The following is a 5,773-nucleotide window of genomic DNA, read 5'->3' as shown; positions in this document are numbered from 1 at the left end:
AGAGTCTTTACTAACCTTGTCTTGCATCAGAGGAAGAGGATCTAGAACTGAAATAAAGAACTGAAACAAAGGCAGCAGTAGTATTGCAAATTGGAGAGAAGTTAGTATTGCGAGTTGGAATGGGTGCTAAGCTACAGCTTCTTCACAGCTGGTCTAATTCCTCATCAAAGTGTTGTGTAAGATAATGAAGCCAATTTAGAGATGATTAGTCCCAGGATGGACATTAAAAAACACAGGCAAATGTAATTTCTGAATAACCAGCCTTGAAGTGGGAGCACAGGCGCTAATATTTTATGCAGAAATGGCAATGGCCACAACTAGAATAGAGAATACTTGCAGCCCAGACTGAAGCCAAGTGTAAGGGAATCCCTGGATACTCCTAGAGAAAGACACATCCCTATGTTACCAAAACCATGAAAAATGAGCCTGTTTTTTATAACAGATGAATACTCATAATTCCAATGAAAGTTGTAAACATTTGATCCTACAGGGAATCATGCCTATGGGGGCTAGTGCAGAAATGCCTCTAGACTGAGGAGAAATTAGCATAGTACTAAAATCTTTTCCAAAAAATAAAAGCATAGTAATGCTTTAAGACTGACGGACTTCACTTTAAGGTTATTAGTTTGTTTACTAGTCACAACTTAAATCCACTCCTGAATTATTTTCAGTAAACTTTATGAAACAGTTTGGCTGGAAGGAAATAAATACATTTTCATCTTCTTTACGGTCTGTGAACTTAGTCCACAGCATATTATGAAAAATACAAGTACTGTACTTGGGTTGCAGAAGAGACTTTTGCTATGTAACAACAAATCGTACAAGGATAACTGGAATTCACTATAAAATAATATTTAATATATAATCAATTATTTTCATATTGTACAAGTGTGTGTTTAAATCTGTAACTAATTCACCTACAAAGTTTCTATAAATGAAGTTTCCTGCTTACTATTGCTTTTCAACATTCTAGTGGTTGTGGGGTTTATTTTGACACACCAACAATAAGCAAACCTTATATCTTTGTTTAACAGTCACTGTGAATAGCAACATTAAAATGATATTAAATTACCATTTGTTAGCTAAGCACCGGCATAAGCCTCTACAAGACTGGGGACTTTTAGGATTCCATGGCTGAAGGGACCTGGATGCCATACGTAATTAAAATCTAAAAATTAATTGTAAATAAAAATAATGACCAACAAAACTGTTCTCTGCCCATAAGTACAAAAGTAATCAAAGGTAATTAAACTGAGCTGAACTGGTTTCTTTCACGATATTTCTTTGCACTATGTAAGCATACAGATTCACCAAGGACAGTATTTCTGCTCAGATTCCAAGTGGAAGCCAACATTTCTCTTTTGTATAGTGATTGCCAGGTAACTGAAATGAGGTCATGCACCATCAGAACACAATGCATAATGGGATGAGCCTATTAAACTGTCCAATCACATCCTAACACCCACCTAAATAAAATGTAATCTAAATGATGGCATAGCAACAGCAGCTTCCAAACAACAGGAAAAGCCTAAAATACTCGCACAATCACTGGTAAGTCATTTTCAAATGTATTTATGGGAATGAAGGGGGGGAGGATTAATCATGACATCTGAAATGCTCAAAAACACAGAGGCAGCAGGCAGGATCTGTAACAGTAGCTCAACTCTTTCTTGACTCTTTAACCATGATCAGTGATAACAGCCTCTTGTCTATGAAGATAATCACTAACTAATGTCGCTGGCATGCATTCCTACAGCATATGAAATAAGCAAACGTGCTATAATAACAGTTATCATTCAAATTTTGTTTATGGAATGTCTGGAACTATATATAAATAGCATCTGGAGATACAATGTCATTGGATAAGAATGTAGTACTTCATCCAGAGCTTACTTAAGTCAGAGGACTGCAAAACAGTTAGTATCATGCCCTTAATAAGGTACTAAAGAGATTTACATGAAACAAGTCACAAATAAAGACTTAGACTGCTTTATATAATAGCAATAGAAATTCATCATTATGGGTAATCCAGAGGGAAAAGCACAGAGGCTTATAACGCAACTGACGCACAGTGTAGGTGCCTGCATTCAAATTCATAATCCAAAATGTTACTGCTCAACTGCTGCCCAACTATGGAGCAACTTGAACTCTGAAAGCATCTTGGGTGGAAACTTAAAACTTCCCGTTTGCCTTGTGGTACTTCAAAGGGTGAATCCACAGTCACAGCAGCCCCAAGTTCTGCCCTCACCCATGGCCAGGGACATTCAGCCTAAATTTGTACTGATCTACAATCCTACCCCAACTGGGATCAAGTGAGTAGGTGCTTCTCCTCCTTAGCCTACAATAGAGGCTTCATTGCCTACACATTCTCGTAGCGTGCCTCATACAAGCCTGTATATTCAGGTTCTGTACAAAAGGCAGTGGTGGGGTTTTCTTTGCATTTTTTTAAAGAGTGACTGGACAAAGAGATAATGGTTAAACTGGTGTTCTTTTGTAGATCGTGTTTGCAGGATGTGGAAAGCCCAGGCTGATTTTCCTCAGTCTGAAGAAGTTAATGTGATGCTCGTACGTTTTAGTTAATAGGCTGCTGTAAAGAAAAACTAGCCTGTGAAGGAAAAAAGAACAGAGATTTACTCTTTCAGAAAATCGAACATTATTAGGAAGTCTGGTGCTCAGGGCTTTCACCTGAATACAGGGATTCCAGTCCCTGGAACACATGGAAGTGTTTACTTTTTAGGGACTGGAACATATGACCCCCATTCTAGTTTTCTTCTTGTTTTCACAAATGAAACTTTTTTTTCCTCCTACATAAGCAACGGTTTCATCAGGAAGCAGAGAGAAGGAATGCTGTCCAATGTAGCCTGGAGGCTGATGATTAGGAAACTTTAATGGGAGGCAGGCTGAACACTCTCAGGCTGAGTAGAAAAAAAACTGGTCTTCCTGCATCCTGGATAAACAGACATAAAAGACAGAGTGAACTTTTTGTTCTTCAAATAAAGCACCTAAATACCTATCTTCAGGAAAGTGTGGATGTTGAATCATGAGAATGGGCGACCACATCTTGCAGACCTGATAGGTGCTAAAACCAGAAAGAGAAGGTGACTTTATGCACAATCCCATCTTCTATATTTCCATATCACCTTACGTAGCTCATGAGCTACATAACATTAAAATACCCTTCTACTGCAAGGACAGACCATAAAGAACAGTTGCAGCTTTACCGCATGGCTATTCAGAAGCACTCTTTCGTCCCATGAGAGTTGTTTTTTTCCCTTGTTATCACCAGTCACACCAAAGTGTGTTCATATCTAAATGCTCTTTTTTTCATCTGATACAGGTTTAAACTCTTCCTTGTGCATTGTTTCTCCCTCTCTGCATTAAAATACCCTTCTACTGCAAGGACAGACCATAAAGAACAGTTGCAGCTTTACCGCATGGCTATTCAGAAGCACTCTTTCGTCCCATGAGAGTTGTTTTTTTCCCTTGTTATCACCAGTCACACCAAAGTGTGTTCATATCTAAATGCTCTTTTTTTCATCTGATACAGGTTTAAACTCTTCCTTGTGCATTGTTTCTAAACCCCCTCTGCAAACAACTTGATTTCTGTCATAGCAGTGTTTTAAATCTGTATTACCAGCACTGAAATGGTCACTTGCATGTACACTGCTGAACATGGTGGAGTTTGCTCCAGATGCTTACTGTGACCTGTGCGTTTCTCCACTCTATCTCATTAGTAATATGTTGTTCTTATTATGACAGTTTCATCTGTTGTTGAGCTGGTTGTTGAGTCTGAGACAGGCATCAGACTAATACCTTCTAAAACCATTGACAGATCTGGTATTCTTATTACTTGGATTTTTTTGTTAGTTTTAATAAAAAAGCAAAATATTCTAAAATAAAATTATCACAAAATGTTGCAAATGTTAAACTAAAATTTCCTTTTTTTTTGAGGCACTTAGATACTATATTTTTACTACACCTTACCAATAAGCATTATAGAAGATTGGCTGGATTAAACAGATAACGAGTGACTGTTCCTGAATAGTTTTTCAAGGTGTTTAAGTCAAGTTGTAAACACTTCAGGTTTGTTTTGTCTCCTATTAACTGTAAGGAAATATTTTATGTCTACTTGAACGAAAAAAGGGGACTTCTTTCAAAATTAGAGGAAATGGAACTATTAAAACAATATAAGTGTAATTCTTAACCAAGGCATTTCACTTTGCTTATAAAATATTGTATCAGAACATGAGTAATTTGACAAAAACTCTGCTAGGCAAAGAATTAAAACATATGAGCCAGAGATAACAGGAAAAATAATAGAGGGCGCCATGAATGAGTTCAAGCAGAGTCCAATTTCTTTCCCAGCTATCAAAGACGAGAAGGAAGAAAGGATTTGTATTTGTGATGCTCTAGTATTGGCTTCTGTTGTTCAGGGATTTTCCAAGCATCAAGAAATAGTCTTGAAGGATCCTTATCTGATTCATTATCACCTTCTGAAAGGCAACAGTGAAGCAGTAAAAAAAGTCTTCCTAAGATCATTGGTTGGTAATCTGGGAATTACGGGCGTTGGCTGAAAATGAGCCTTGGCTGAAGTGCTGGAGCTGTCTGGGTGGGGATTGTAGTTTGCCATCTTCCATAACTTGATTACTAGAGGCATGCAATGCTCAGGCAGCAAGCTTAAAATGAGCAGAAGGACACACTTGTCTCAGATACTGAGGTTGGCAGGTGATAACGGGAGTAAGAGGGTTGTCCTTAGCAGTGATGGTTTAAAGACGTAAGTCAGGCACGGTTTGCAGAGAGGTGGCATTCCTATTCCCAAGGAATGCAAAGGATGTCCTTGAAAACACGAAGCACTCATACCTATTCCCATGTCTGAAGGAGAAGCAGCAAACCATGAACTGAATACAGATTGGGAACAAGCGCTCTGAGGGAACTGCTGCTTTCATACTTTGATTCGCATGTCAATGATCCTATAAAAGTACACCTAGCAAGCAAAAGCCATGTAGATATAACCACCTCACACTTTGCAAGTAGGGGATGTGCTTACATACCGAAATGTGACTTGTTTTTCATAATCTGGGGCGACATTGTGTTTGCATTTGACAGCTTACTTGACTGTGTTTCCCTCACAGCATAGCACACGTGCAGCAGCAGAGCAAATTTCCTTGAGAAAGCGGATTCTACAAATGTACACAGACTTAGAAGTAAGTAAATCAGTGGTCTTACTGCCAAGAAGACTTGAAATTAATTGAGTGCAAAAGTGGTTTTCAGAACATGAATGTAGGGTGCCTTGATCATCTGGAAAGAGCACTTGCAGAGGAGTATAATTAAGTCTCCGGATCCATTCATTCCTTATCCTCTCTGGCAACTGAAAGACCAAATAATGCCAACTCTTACCGTAATTTTATATACATATATATGTGTGTGTGTGGCTTCTTGTGCACAGAAGATGTGGGAGGAAGGCACGAAGGTGATTCAGAGAAGGCTGCCCCACAGCCAGGGCTGGGCCCAGACCCGAGCGGGGCTTGCCTGCTGCCAGGTTCCGGGTGCTGGGCTAGTTCCAGTTTTGTGACCAAACTTCCCTTTGAAAATGGTTCCCGCCCGAAGTGCTCGCAGCTTCAGCTAACCTCGCGGTCCACCCGGGCTCACTACTGCAAGGCGATACTGACATGTTTTCTGCGGGAGATGAGAGGTTGCGACCGATGCGCGAGGCAGCGTCGCCGAAATCCTCCTCGAGAGGGACGAAACGGGCCGGGGGAGGGGGACCTCAGCT

Source organism: Aptenodytes forsteri, unplaced genomic scaffold (genome assembly GCF_000699145.1).
Source record: "Aptenodytes forsteri isolate BGI_AS27 unplaced genomic scaffold, ASM69914v1 Scaffold35, whole genome shotgun sequence".
Taxonomy (NCBI): domain Eukaryota; kingdom Metazoa; phylum Chordata; class Aves; order Sphenisciformes; family Spheniscidae; genus Aptenodytes; species Aptenodytes forsteri.
The sequence above is the reverse complement of the archived record's forward strand: the minus strand, read 5'-3'. Positions refer to the sequence as shown.